This window comes from Anser brachyrhynchus (genome assembly GCF_964034855.1).
Source record: "Anser brachyrhynchus genome assembly, chromosome: 1".
Classification (NCBI taxonomy): Eukaryota; Metazoa; Chordata; class Aves; order Anseriformes; family Anatidae; genus Anser; species Anser brachyrhynchus.
Genome location: NC_137694.1, coordinates 159,268,690 through 159,283,969, shown reverse-complemented (window position 1 = coordinate 159,283,969; position 15,280 = coordinate 159,268,690). Strand labels below are relative to the sequence as shown.

General features: G+C 37.0%; 1 long non-coding RNA gene across 1 annotated transcript; it reads left to right on the top strand.

Moving 5' to 3' along the window:
• The first annotated feature begins 6,471 nt into the window (after window positions 1-6,471).
• On the top strand, window positions 6,472-12,413 carry LOC308199814. The gene is made up of 3 exons (XR_013954973.1): window positions 6,472-7,634; window positions 10,363-10,471; window positions 11,830-12,413. It is a non-coding gene; the product is annotated as an uncharacterized lncRNA (long non-coding RNA).
• The last annotated feature ends 2,867 nt before the right edge of the window (window positions 12,414-15,280 follow it).

Sequence of the window (15,280 nt, the reverse complement as noted above, 5' to 3'; positions counted from 1 at the left end):
GTGTTTCATCTGCCACCATCCCTTTGCAATGTCACTCCTTCTCTAGGACTCTGCTGCTATAAAATTCTATCTGCATCACTGCCCCCACCGTACCTGTAATGAGGGACAGGCTGCTTCAAACTTATTGGAAACACTTGGCTGTAGTAGCCATTTTTAGTAGTAGAAAACCAATTTTCTTCTCCTTTGAAGTGGGAAAAAAAGCGTCGTTTTTATCTGAAACCTTGTTCAACTGAATACAATGCAAAAGTACCTGCTTTAGTAAAAGCACACAGGAGCAACCCTGCCACTTCTCCTGTTATTACCATTAAGTTTAATATATATATTATATATATATTTATATATATATATTTATTTCATATAAATATATATAAAGCATTGGCACACTTTTGCGATTGCTACCATTATAAGCATAAATATTGATAGCTTCAGAAAAAAATCCTCCAAATTTCATAGTTAATATGAAAGGACAAAAAATAATAGATTTATATTTAAAATCACTCTTTAAAAATTTTATTTCATGTTATGTTATTCATTTGTAGTTTTAAAATGGGCAACAAAGAACTGATTTCAGTACTAGCACTAAGCTCACCCTTGTTGCTTCCAAGTTAACTGTGACATTTTTTTGCACCATCAGAAAAACTGGAGGTGACAGAGGTCATCTTGAAAGAACAATAATCTGAAACTAAATTGCTTGTGTTCAATAGCTACATACATATTAAAAAAAAAAAAAGTCCCTGAAAAAGATGTCAAAAAAACAGATGTAACAAGATCAAATTGAAAATGTCAGTTAATACCTTGTTTTCAATGATGTTTTAATACTTTATGGAAGCTCTTGAGTCCTTAAGGAAAATCCGTCTCTTGTAGCAGATTAACCTAATCAGGCCTTCCTTGTCTATAGCTATGGTATCTGAACATGTAGTCCTATTTTCAAGGAAAAACTCAGTAAAATAATTAAGATTTGCATTAAGGTAGCAAAGAACACAATCCTGTATGGAATCATAGAATCATTTATTAGCCTCAGTACAAAAGATATCCCAGACTGCTATCAAGAGCCAAGATTCACTTTCCTGAGCAAGTTAAATGAAATGAGGCTGGTGACCAAACTTCAGTCGCTTCAATCCTTACTCATTTTTTGCCAAGGTTGAAGTCAGGACATACCTGAATGAACTGCTTGTATTGCACGCTACAGGTGTGGAGAGACGAAGTTCTTCATGATTACATTTTTGTGTGTAAGAGCATTTTATACAAGTATACAGGAGGAAATGGAGAAGTGCTGTGATATCTTTGTTTTTGTTTGTTTGTTTGTTTCAGGTAGCTTCCAGAATAATATATGCTTCTTTCTGCCAAAACTCTGAAGTTTCAAGAGTATTAATATCTTATATATTCCTACATACACTCATAGCATGCACTGCTCAGAAAAACTTTGAACTCACACAAAATAGAGTGGAGAATATAGATCTTTCTTGTCTTACAGAATATAGATCTTTCTTGTCTTATACACTTCGTGTATATTCTTCAAAACATTTTTTTTTTTGTCTGAGAGAAATAAGCAAAATCAAAATTAACCTGTAAACTAAGGACAATGTTATAGTTTGGACACAAGAGACATCCTTTAGGATAGCTGTAGCAGCCTAATAGAACTAATACAGCCTAATACACTACCTAATTAGAACTGGAAGACTTTAGGGAAATGGCAACAGTCCTAATCTTAAATATTTCCTGGTTTAAAAAATAACTTACCTTTCTAATATTTGTTTTCATTCCTAATATGAGTGAGACCAGACTTCGCCAAATTTTTTATTTTTCTGAAGAGAGAAGGGGAAGAAGAGCTGTTTCCAAAGTAAAACACTGATGTCTGCGGCCCCTGGAGAATCTGCAAGGTTCTGCTGTCCTGGAGCCATAAGAAAACTGAGACTGCACCAGAAAGAAAAATTGCACCATTTTGTAGTGCTCCTCAACTCCTGTTTCTTCAGTTCTGAGTCAAACACAGAAGTGTCATTAGTTGGGACCCCCAAATCAGTTCAGTTCTAAATAGTTGAGAAACTACTTCCATAATTATCAAAAAGCTAAAGAATCCAAGTCTTAACTATTAGATACTTGTGGGGGAACAAAATAAAAAATAAAAAAAATGTTCCCAGAGACAGGACATCTGTTGTGCAATTACTTTCAAAGCAGGTTAAATTTACTTTTAGCTTGATTATATTCAGATCCAGAGGTAGAACCCACCCCCTTTTTTCTTCTCGTTTCCTGCTATTGTTGCTGCAGCTGTATATTCTTCCTTTTCACTTTGTGATTTCATTAAAGAGCTAAGGTGTGACTCTTGGCTTAAAATTGTATTAAAATTGTGAATGTTGGTTTTGAATAATTTTACTACCTGAGGATCATTATCAAAGTGACTGTTTCTTCTTAAGAATGGAGGTAAGAATATATCTATTCCAACTACATCATGTTCAGATTCTTGAAGTTCCAGGAATCTCTCTTGGATTTAACATAGTGCATTCGGAGTGATTGATTAAAGTAGATAAATAAATAAATAAATAAATAATGATAAAATATTTTTCTCTCCCCAAAATTTTTTAAACGTCATCCTTGTTGGTGTAACGTAAAGCTTCCTTCACAAAAGGATTTTTTCTGATCTTACTGTTCATGAAAATATGGGTAGGTAGTTAATATCCGTAGAAGAAGGTTCTCATTTGCAGTGCATTTTACTGACATTTTTCTGGAAGGTAAAAAAAACTTAGTTTTAAAGCAAACAAAACAAAACCATGTAATCTTTCTTGCTGTACAGTTTATCAAGAAAAATGGTTACATTTCCTTCCAGACTGCTCTTTTTCAGTATAATCTAGATATTTTAATATTCTTCAGATTATAATACAGACAACTAAAATCACCAGCAATTGAAAAACATTTTCTTCTTTCATAGCATAATTGAGGATATATCCCTCGGTTGTCACAGTTATAGCAATCACATGCCCATGCCCCCAAAAATACGTATATTATAAGAAAGAAAACTCTGTTCCTGTTAAAAGTTTTATCATTATTGGAGAGGATTTACTTGTTATACTTTTCCTTGAGTTTTGGTGTTTGTTTTTTGTTTGTTTGGTTGTTTGGTTGGTTTGGTTTAGTTTTGCTTTAACATTTTCTCTGAGTATTATCACATGGAGGGATTTCTGTACACTGTTCTCAAATTAAATAAGTCATTTTCCATGGAATGCTGTGGAATAAGATATTCCAGGATCATGACTGGTTGAAAATAATTTCAAAATTTAAAAAGTACTACCACCATTCTCATTGCTAAGAAACATGAGATTGGGAAAAGCAATTAAAAAAAAAAAAAAAAAGCTTCCTGTTTGGTTACAGCTCAGCTATCAAAATCTTTTTTTTTTCTTTTTTTTTTCTCTCATTCCTTCCACACCTCTGACTTTGTTTCCCTTCCAAATTATTCATCAAAAGAAAAAAAAAAGTGATTATAGCTTGGTCTCCTATTTCAGATGCTTTCAGGCATAGTGAGACTTGCCCTATAAAAAACAAATTCATTGAAATCACCATCCTTTTTGTCATTAACCTACTGTGAGAGGGGAAAAACATTCTGTCTTCATACTTCTTAAAATATTCTGAAATTCTCCTTCCATGAATGTGAACATAGAGTTCTGCACAGTACCTGTACAGCTGATACTTTGCTGGGTGCATGATGCATGGTACCTGTAGCTGACAGAGACAGAGCAAAGCACAGAGTTGTGAATACTGAGTCATGAGAAGATCTAAATAGGTTCTCCTCTGATGGGCATCTCCCTCCAGGTCATGTTCAAACTGTCAAGTCTAGGCTCTTCATTTTCATTTTGCAGGACATAGAGGGCAGCCATCTAAACTCAGCAACCATATTCTTAGCATGGGAATTAGAAGCCTGTATTCTGATTGTAATCAGCAGCTAAAAGCAACATAACTGGTTCTTAAAGAGGCTTTGGTTGAGATCTACCACCCACTAGAATAATCTATGACAAACTATCTGTTGTTTGCTACTGTCAGAAGCTGGGATGACTGAGACATTGCTCTCCTTCCCTCACAACCCATTTTCCTGAATATTTCTCTCCTACATATATTAAGTCCTCATCAGAGTTAAAAACATTAATTCAAACTCCTTACTATCAGCAGAGAAAACTCTACAGCCTTCTCTTAAGGCATCTCTGAGATTAGTGCTGTAAATAAGCAGACAGTTTCTCTCCGCTCACTGAGAGAAATGCTGTCCAGCTTCACCCAGAGGGGTTTCAACCAGAAACTTTGTTTTCCTGAGATGGTCCTTAAGAGCAAGTATGAAGAGACTGCTGGGCCACCACACGGGGAACAGAACCATAATTTCAAGAGAGAAACCCAAAAAGAAACAACCTCATTCTCCAGCCTAGCACAGACAGAACTCCTGGGGTCTGGTCACAATAACTGTAAAGAGCAAGTATGTGGTGGCAAGTAATAAAAACATGATAGCTGGCAGCAGTGGTAGCTGGTGTGAGAGATGTGATCTGGGATAAACAGGGAGCACAGGGCAGAGTGTACCTGTGATTACAGAGGTCCAGGAACAGGAGCAGGGGGGACCTGGGGCTTCCCTGGGTTCCCAGGTGGTGATGGAGTACTGCTTCGCACAGCAAAAGGGTGTTAAAAGCAGATGTGCCCCAAGGGCAGTGAGTGTTGTGTGTGTCCTCCCCACTCTGAAGCCTGAGAAAGGACTATAATCTCTTTCCTACCACATCAGCCACTTGCATGGCAATAATGCACAATGCATGGTGAGCCTTTACTGGAGTCATGCAAAAGGGTTTATGGAAAAAGGGGGAAGCATAGCCCTGTTCAGTATTCAGTTCACACAAGACTAGATCCAAATCAAAATTACACATTTTGCTTACTTTCTCGAAAACTATTTTTTCCTAAAATGTGTGCATACATTTCTAGATTAAAAAGAGATATGAGTAAGTGTAGGTAGTAGGGCAAATCTGTGGCTTCCCTATTACAGAGGAATAAGGTATCATAAAACACCTCCCACTCGCCTGCTGGGAGATCAGAATATGTGAGGCAATTTTCCCCTTCCCCATGCATGTGGGAAGAAGAAGGTAGGCTGGCAAGGGGAAAAAATAGGAGAAAGACTGATTGATACACTACTGAAAAGGCAAAATACACTAAAGATGGCCAAAAAAAGCCATTAGGTGAAAAGACACTGCCCTGCACGGGGTATATAGGAGGAACAGAGATAATCCATTGGGTAATCTTGTCAGTCACAGTTATCAGCAGCTTTATTTAAAACTTGACTTTGTTCAACAAAACAACCAAAACAAACAAACAAAGAAAAAGTCCCATCTATTTAGGAGTTATATGTATGTATTAATTATTATTTGCTTATTCATCCACTCCAAAAATAAAAAATTGCAATAACTGAAGCAATATACCGCATGCGGAGAAATTAACTCCTCCAAACTTCCTTACTAATTATGTTGGTGTCCAATATTAAGGTCTATGTGAGTAAAGTACTACATGGTAACACCAACGTTAGGCAGGATTCGTACTGACTGATTTATGCCATCTGTTCACGACTCAGATGTCACTTTCTCTAGATTTCGAACGGGGAAAACAAAAACAAAAATTGCTCTTCCCAATATCGATTAAGGTATTTACTGAGCTTATTTGAATTTTCAACAGTTTCTGAGCTGTTTCGCTGAAAAAATAGCACTGACACCATAATGTTCGGTTACATGAGCAAAGAGCACACTTTGCAGGATATCGATGTTTTACGGAGAACGAAGGAGTAAGTATTGTAATTAGCAAATGTTTTGCTAACAGCTAGAAAGCGTACATCCACCCTGTAGACTTGTTGGAACATAAACTGGTTTTTTTTCCCCTACATCTGGTATCCATAAAAAAAACGGAACCAGGCAACAAAACTTTACATATAGCATTTTAAAGAGGCAGTACACAACAAACTACACCCCTCTTTAAGTGATACAGGAGGGATTTCCCTCAAATTAAGTAGGAGGATTGATAGAGCAAGACTTTTCTAAGCACTGGCCAGTTCAGATATAAAAAACTGATATCGATTTTTTATTTATTTATTTTGTTGCCAGCAGTTTGGGTGCGGGATTAACAACCACCACAACTCGCGGGCGGCGTTTCCCTTCTGGTTTAACTCTCGTTTTATTTAATTCCTCTGGTGGCATCGGAACCCTGAGCAGACCCTGCCCGGCGTCCTTGCGGCCCCCGGCTCGCCCCGAGGCGGGGGGATCCGTCACCGCGCCCCACAGCGGGCACCCCCGGCCGGGCCCGCTCTGCTCCCTCCTCGCCCGCGCAGGCCGCGACCGGGGCCCGCCGTGCTCCCGGCCCCGGCCGCCCCCCGCCTCCTTCCCGGCCCCCGGCGGCCGCTGGGGGGCAGCACCGGGACCGAGGCCTGGGCCCGAGCCGGGGCGGGCATGGCGGGGAGCGGAGCGGGGCGGGCGGTGGGGCGGGGGGGTTTGGTGGGTGCCGTGCGCTGGAAGCAGCGGTGTGGCCCCGTCAGGAGGAGCCGCGGGAGAGGGCGAGCTGCGGCGGGCGGTGCCGTGGAAGGGGATTTTTCGTGGCCGGTTAAAGCTTCTGCTTCACCGGGAGCCCTGTCAGAGCGCTGCTTGCTGGTGTGCACCAGCTCCTGGCATCACGCTACTTTCCGTCCCGGGGACAAAGAGGTCTGACTTTCAAAGAGAGTCACTGTTTCCCATCGGGTGATGCTGCCAGAGTAATTAGTTGCCCCGTGTTAGGTCACAAGCCAGAAAACGCCCAGGGGTGGTGGGGCCAAGGGAAGCCTCCTGGGGCTCTGTCTGGGGAGGTGCCAGGGACCACACCAGGACGGTGGCACCCCACGTCCCCACCGTTCTGCAAGCAGCTGGCCTGCAGGAAAGCACCAGGGCACTGTGGCAGATGCCGAGGCCAACATGAGCCCAGAGCATGTTTTCATGGCCCGGCTGCATGCTAGGCTCCGTTACAAGGAGTCTGGGTGGCCAACAGTTTGAGGGAAATTACTGTGCCCCTCTACTTGTTGCTGGTACGCAGAGTACAATGGTGAGTGTTGGGGCCTCCGAGTTATGGAAGAATGAGGAGAAACGGATCCAGTAGTGGGCCACCAAGATGGTAAAGGCCTAAAACATGCCCTACAAAAAAGGGATTGAGGGACCTGGTCTTTTGTGGTCTCTGGAAGAGGTACTGAGGAGGAACCTAGCAATTGCTTGTAACTAGCTGGAGTGCAGTTACAAAGACAACGGTTGTGCCAGAAGATGTAATAAGCAGGCAAATGCTACAGATTTCATTTTGGGAAGGAACAAAAAATAAATAAAAATCCAACCAACCAACCAAAGAACAGACCTGTCAAGAGGGTTGTAAAAGGCTAGAAGAGGTTGCCTACTAGCATCAAGGATTCTGTTCTTGGAGGGCTTCAAACCCCAAAGCTAACCTGGTAATGGGGAAATGGTAAGGTTTCAACTAGAAGGTTGGAGCTGAAGATCTCCAGAAACCTCTTGCAACCCATGTTTGGCAGTTCTAAGGTTTGTATGCTTGTCATATTTGACAGATCTGGATTTCTACACAAATTAAGAATATATGGAAAAAGCACAAAAATACGCTGGAATTTACCGGTAAGTTTTTGTATTTTTATTGTACAAAGTATATGGTACAATACATTGTTCATTACTGTTACATGACTACTTTATGTCCCTGCATTTGTAGATGCATTTATAGCTTTGTGAGTGAGATTAAGTATTCATTTGTTTCTATGGTGAAAAAAAAAAATCCTTTGAGATAAACCTTTAACGGGAGTTATTGGCTTATAAGTATCCCTGTCCTGCGACTACTTATGAAATAAATTAGTTGACCTATTTTGAGTCTCAGCAATTGGCTTGGCTAGGATTTTTAAAGCACTGTAAATCTTAGCATTAAAAAGATTGTAACTTTGCCTTGGACATCATATGCTGTTATAAGATAATAATTCTGTGAAGTAGGTGTTACATTATGCTTCCTGGTCGCAAGATGTAGATCTCTGAATATATTCTGGGAGTATTCAAGTGGTAAATCTGAATCTAGACAGCACAGAAAATTTTCCTCAGTATCATCAAGGAGTGCTGATGAGAACTGTGACTATTAACTCCTGACTACAGAGCCTAATTTATCAAAAAGTTTATATAAACCATGAAATTAATTCAATTTGTGATAATACACTGGACTCTATTCAAGTGACCACCTCCAGAAGCAGACATGAGTCTTGAAAAGCAGAAAGTTAGCTAGAAAATTCTCATTTAGTCCTGAAAGGTGTGGGCTTTATTATGCTCTTCATCTTATGAAGCAAAATTGAGTATCAATTTTCTCAGAAACTGTAGCTTTAGATAAAAGTAGAAATTTGAAGCATGACTGCTGGCTCTGTAGTGAAAATTATCCAGCTGCAATATTTAGTAAGGAAGGAAAGGTTAAACAACTGAAATCTCCTTGCATTTCTGCAAATGCTGATGAACAGTGACAGAAAGTAGGGTGTTTTTATCACATTATCACTGATCTATAGTTAATGTTGTTATAAAGTTATAGTCAATATATAAAAAGAGCATTCTAGGTCTGCTTCATTTTAGCCAAGAAAAAAAGTGACTTTTGTTTTTGTTTGTTGTTGCTGTTGTTGTTTTTGTGTTTTCACACTTGTGGAACGTACAACATTCATGATTGAAGTAACAAAGATTTGATCTGAAAAGTTATCTCTGTATGATTCAACAGTCATGTACTAAATGTACATTTTGAGGAGTTAATAAAGAACCTAATAAATTAAATTTACAGCTCAGAATGTATTTTTTCTCTTTCTTCAGAAGTCTTGTTTACATAAGTGACAACACAGCTTACAATATTTGTTTCTTCAACGTCAAGATAGCTGCTGATTTATATATATATATATATTTTTTTTTTTAGGGTTAGTGTTTCTGTGTTAATCAGAGTGACTGGAAGTGAAAATGAACTCATCCTACACAGGATTTCATACCAAATAATGTTTACTATTGCATTCCACAACATCTTTGTGCTCTAAGCCCTCAGCTGGCTTCCATCAGGATCCATCAAAGATCATGAATATTAAGTTTTCTTGAGGAATTAGTTATTATCTACACAACAGTCTTTTTCAATATGTAAGATAACTAAGTAAGAAATGTGTCTTAACACACTTCTAGGAGGTGAAGAATGGCCTAAGGAAATTCCTTACTCATGGATGTGATACCAATTCTCAATTCTTTCTGAAAGCAAACTGGTAACAGAAAAAAAAGTAGTATGTCTGAATGACAATTTTCTTCACCTTAATGTCCTTAATACTGTTCTACAACCCTGTCCTGAAGCACCACAAAGATAAAATAAAATAAAAATAAAATAAGATAAAATAAAATAAGATAAAATATTTAAGCATAATAGTGATGTTAAGTATTTTTGAGAAAGAGAAAGCAAAACCCTTCATGTCTCCAATAAGTGGAGATAAATGGGAATAACTGATTAGCCTGGCAGAGCAACATCAGAGAAAGTTAGGGTTATGGTTGAATAATGCTGCAATGTACCAGAGTGTGGTTCTTTCTTTGTGGATGTTGAGGTACATCCCTCTCAAACCTTTAGAAACTTTGGTTAAAAATTCCTCAGTCTTATTTCCCTCTTGTGCTAAGTGCAGGCAACAAGCCCAGCACAACAACACACCTGAATAAGTTGCATACACCAGAGCTGGTGTGTACTGCGTTGTAGCCCTACAATGGGGATTTCACTAGCTGTTTCTGATATCATAGAGACAGACACATGGCAACTCAAGCTAAACGTGAAAAGGGGAGCATAGGACAAAGTTACAGTGCGCTTTACAAGACAAAGGCTTTTTTTTTTTTCTTTTTAATGTTTTCCATCATAAAACAATTGGATACTCTCATTTTTTTTAGTGTTGCAATAATGAATAACCAATATGGTTTGTGATTTGTACAGATTTGTTTTCTCAAACCTTTCAGAAACCTCTCTCAAACCATCCACAAGTTGACTACTGAATATTCTAAGAACGGTTAGTGTTAGACCTAAAATGCATTAGAATTGTGAGTAAGGTGAACTATCCCCTAAAGTTCATCCCGTTTTTTTTTTTTTGTTTTTTTTTTTTCAGAAGAAGCTAGGGTATTTTTTTGAAAAGAAAGCCCATAAGTGAATTGAGAGTTACACTGTGTAAGTGATAACAAGATCAGGGCTCAGAAGTGAACTTGGGAGGTATGCCATCTGATAATTTAGATATCCTTTTGAGATTTTTAAGATTTCCTCAAGTATCCAAAATCAAACTTAAATACAGTTTAATGGTTTGTTTGGATTTTTATTTTTTTTCAGCTTTTCAAAATGGTAAGAAAATACTACTGCATGACTGATTTGGTGAACATGTTACTTTCATAATGGAGAATAGAGCTGACCACTTTTTGGCATTAAACACAGCTGACCTGTAAGTAGCCTTAGATTGTTGCTTTTAATGATATTTTGACAGAGCTTACTTTCCCACTTCCATCAAATGGGAAATTTTGCTATTAATAATGTCAGATTCCACTTTTTTATATGAGTATGTTTTTGAAGTAAGTCTATAAACAGTGTTTTTTCTTCATAAATGTTTCAGTGCTTACTTAATAATTGCAACATCCATACATACACTAAACTTTGAACAGTTTTCTGATAATCAAAGAGTTATTTTTCATATTTCAGAATGTAACAAAGGCCTTATGTTTAAAGCTAATTAAAAAAAAATTAGCTAATTGAAAAAAAATCCATTTTACAAGTTTACTAAAAAAAAATATGGAATAAATTAGATTTAATGACAAGTATGATGCTGGACCTTTTCAGAATGTAAAGATAATATGTCATTTTAAAATAATATAAATAATTTTCTAGACTTTATTATATGTGATGACAGGAAAGTTTTCCTTCTGAAAATTAACCAAATATTGCTTATTCATTACATGTACAAAGTGGTACTTAAGAAAGGAAGTTTGGAAGATGGTATATTTGGGGAATATTTCAGCTAAATTTAACATCACATTGTTAATTTCCGTGTAAATAAAACAAATCTAATACTTCCACTTTACCTCAGAGATACAGAGAGCATGATTATGCTCCATACATTATGTGCATAACTTTTTAAGACTCAGCTGGAAATAGTAACAGCTCACATCGCTTTTTCAAATTAAAACTGGAAGACAAGATATTCTTTACATAAATGTGTTACTTTACATGTTAAGTTAATATCAAAATTAATGAGTAAGATGGTATACATAACAAATGAAGCTTAGTTCCATTGTGATTTTTAGGGTAAAATATTCAGCAGGTTTTAGGCATCAGTTATGCAAACAATTACACTTGAGTTAGTCATCCTAGGCCCTCTTATAATCAAAAGAGAGAAGTACTGTTGGAGTACAATTCATCTGGCCAGCTTTAGTTTTCTTTATTAATGTGTGATGAATTACACCAAGGAAGCACCTGTTTCTTTCCACTGACTGACAAAGAAATAACTAACACGCTTCCTACCCTTTGTCACCCAGCCATTCTGTAGAGCTTTGTCTTGTATTTAAATATAATCAGTAGAGTAGATCTTGCCTGCATTGCTAGAGATCTAGATTTATTTTGAAGTGTAACAGCTTCACCATCATTTGAGTTAAATCTATCAGAGCCTAAATTATTATATTTATCAGAGCATTAATTTTTATCTGCAGTACCTTGGATTACTGAATATTAACCTTCATTTTTTTCCTTGTCTCGTATTTCTTTTTTTCCCCCTCCGTGATTTTACTAATTTTTCTGAAATATGTACAGATACTCTAAAGCTGTTTCTATGGCTCTGTCCGTGTGTCTCAAATGGAAATCTTCAACACTGCAAAAGAATGAATGCATGCATGAAAACCCAGATCCATGCAGAAATAGCAGATCAGGAAGATCTGTGTATGTAACTGGAATTGTGCAGTGTGAACTGGCATTTAAGCTTAAGTTGCACTAAATATTGGGTCTGGTTTATAGTGCAACAGGAGAGTGTTCCAAAGCTACATTTACCTGGAGTATCGCTGTGCTTGGAAGATGTCATCGCTACCTCAAAATCATATGTATAAAACCAGAACAGCCCTCACAGTCTGCAATTTCAGGTATATCTGATCACAGTATAACAGTATAACATATCAGTTTATAGAATTTTATTTCAAAATTTTATCATGTTGCTGAAGCTAAAAAAATTGAGCAAAGCTATCACAGTTAAGGTGAAGAAGGGTTACATATATTTACAAGAGCTTCTGTGAACAATCAGAATCAATTTATATATCATTTCAATTATTTGTAGAAAATGAAGCCTGAAAATTAAAAATGTAACAAAATATTTATTTTTTATTCAAATGTGAAGTTGTATGAAAGAATCCACTCTACCAAAATCTAAAAATAAAATAAAATAAAATAAAATAAATCCCTAACAAGATGCTCATCAACTTAAAAAAAAAAAAAAAAAAAAAAGAGAGAGAGAGGGGAAGAAAAAGAAAAAAGAAAAAAGCTGTCGTTAATGTTACCTGGCTTTCTGACTCATTTCAAAAAGATCATGCTATAGATCTGTTTCCATGTCTCTATAGCAGTACTGAAGAAAAAGAGCAATCCTCAGTAAAATAAATCTAACTTTACACACATCCATCTTTCCATTGACTAGGGAAACTCACACTCGCACATTATTCCCTTTTCTACTGTCTCCTCACTGCTGTTCCTGTGTCTTAGATTATGACTCTGTTCTGTTGCCCTTTTGTTTTATCCATTTTACATCAGCAATTTGAACAAAATCTCTATACCAAGCTTCCAGTCACAAAAGTTTCAGATAAGCATTCATCTTACGAATGATTTTTCTGGCCCTTCAGTGTTTTTAGGATGCTCACTAATCATGTTCAGCTCTCTGCTAATCATTACAATAAGTTTGTTTTGTTTTGTTTTGTTTTACTTTACATTTTACAATACATCTGTTTTGTTAATATTTCCCCTAGTGGAGAAACCTGCAATATTGTGGTTATTGACTGAAATCTACTATAGAGATAGCCATAGCAGACATCAAATATCATGAAATCAACTTCAAGCAATGATTCAATGATTATTTATATTTTCATTGATAAATAAATATATCTTCTCAAGACTGAACTTTTAATTTTCACTCCATACAACTCTAAATTTTTCAATAGCAATGTCATCTTCAAGTGACATCTTTATCAAAATATTACCAATAGAAACTTAAACAAACAAAAAAACAAAAAAAAACAACTATTATTTAACTTACTAGCTATCCTAATTTTAGAAAGTAAAAATATAGAACTGACAAAGTATGTGCAGTGACTGTTACTATGTCTGTTTGGAAAGTAATTTTGGTCTCTCTGTCTTTACATACATTTACTTAATTTACCCTAGCGTTTCTGTCTTTCTTAAACAAATAGCTGTCCAGAAACCAAAACCTAGACTGATCAGTTTTACTATCCTCCAGACTGCTTTAAATTTAGAATGGCACTAGTAGTTTTGGCTGAGGAACCGAACATCCTGATATCATATGTATCTGTTAGGGATGTTTGAACTCATTAGAGAAAGTATTCTGTAAATAACACTACAGACAAAACTTTGCCATCCAAACTGAATTCCAGTTGATTTGTTAGCTATTCCTTTCCAATGAGTGAAAGAGAGATCCCAGATATTATAGACTGACAAAGCTACTAAAGCCTCATATATAAAGTTGAATAAGCTGAAATCCTGCTTTGTGAGTTCAAATCTCTGCCTTCAAACAGCATTGACAATGGCAGCTCATCTGAAACAGATTCTTTAGAAACCTATGATGAGCTAAAACTCTTGATTCTTGTTTTCCAGATAAAAACTGCACTACTGAAAATACAGTGTTGAAAACATAGATCCATTTCCAAACTTGTCTGTTCATCTGTGCATTTCATTGCTTTTTTTTCCCCCTGAAGTAGAGAATTTGATGAATGCGGTCAAGTGTGAATACTTAAAAATATTGTATTTTGTGACAAACCACACTGACATGTAATAGCTTAGACAAGTAATGTGTTGTGCAGCATTAACCAAAGTAATTGATTATTCTGAATAGTTTAAGAATATAGCTATAATGTAATTTAAAATGTGTTTGTCTTTTCTCAATACCACTAGTAAATAAAACTGATCTTCATATAGTTATATATATAAAAAAGTGAAAAAGCAAGGGCTTTCTACATAACTATGTTGCTGTTCTTTCTGAGGGGTTGCTTTTGGTTTTATATTGGTAATATTGACTCTAGTTTTAATGGTTGACATTTCCCTGCATTTTTTTTCTAGAATATCTGTGGAGGAAAGAGAAAAGACAGGGTTGGAAGGAGCAATAAAATATTGGGGGGCGGGTCTTGTTGACATTTTTCTTTAAGGTCTACTTTTCAGCTCCTAGTATGGAGAAGTTCTATTATGCAACATATATGAATGCTGTAATAACTAAAGGTAACTAAGAAACCAGAACTGTTAAAATACTGTCCCCGAATCTTGCCTGGACCCTTGCTGTGTCTATAGTACTAATAAACAGGATGAGGCCACGTGGCTCATGCTCAGGTCTTGCCAGGACACCATCTCCCATACAGTGTGATTTACTAGCACATAACCTCCTGTGCTTTTAGTCCTTGACGAAGCCCTATAAGACTATGTTTAGGTTCTGTCTAGGAAATACCACCGGACAGAGACTGTTCTCTCCTAGGCAATAAGGATGAGGCCATTGTGTGTTGGAACGAGAAACGATTTTAGCTTTATAGGTACATTTGCCAGTGCCATCAGAGCCAGCAGACAACACCTTGTCCTTTCTATTTATTCATATAGATGTAGCCTCAAGGTTCACCCGAGTTTATTGGTAGCCAGAGGATAGCCAAATAAAACAGCATTGTTTTACTGGCAGTGCTTGTGACTTCTGTTTGTTACCTGAGATTCCTCTTAATGTCACGGACAGGCCTAAGGGAGAAAACGGGTCTGTCCTAGCAAAGGGGAAGGATAAACTTCTCAGTGAGAGAATCAAAGTTAAAAAAGCCATAAACAAGCCAACAAAAATTGTAAAAGGCAAATTTAGAACATGCTTCAAAATAATTCCTTAAAGTCTGTTCTTTGCTATCCATAAGGATTTCCCTAATGTGTATCTTAGCCATAAAAAATGAGGAAACGATTCAGCTACAGCCCATCCTGGAGTATTGCCTTTTGGAATCGTTTCCAAAGTTCCCTAGCGACTGAAAACGAA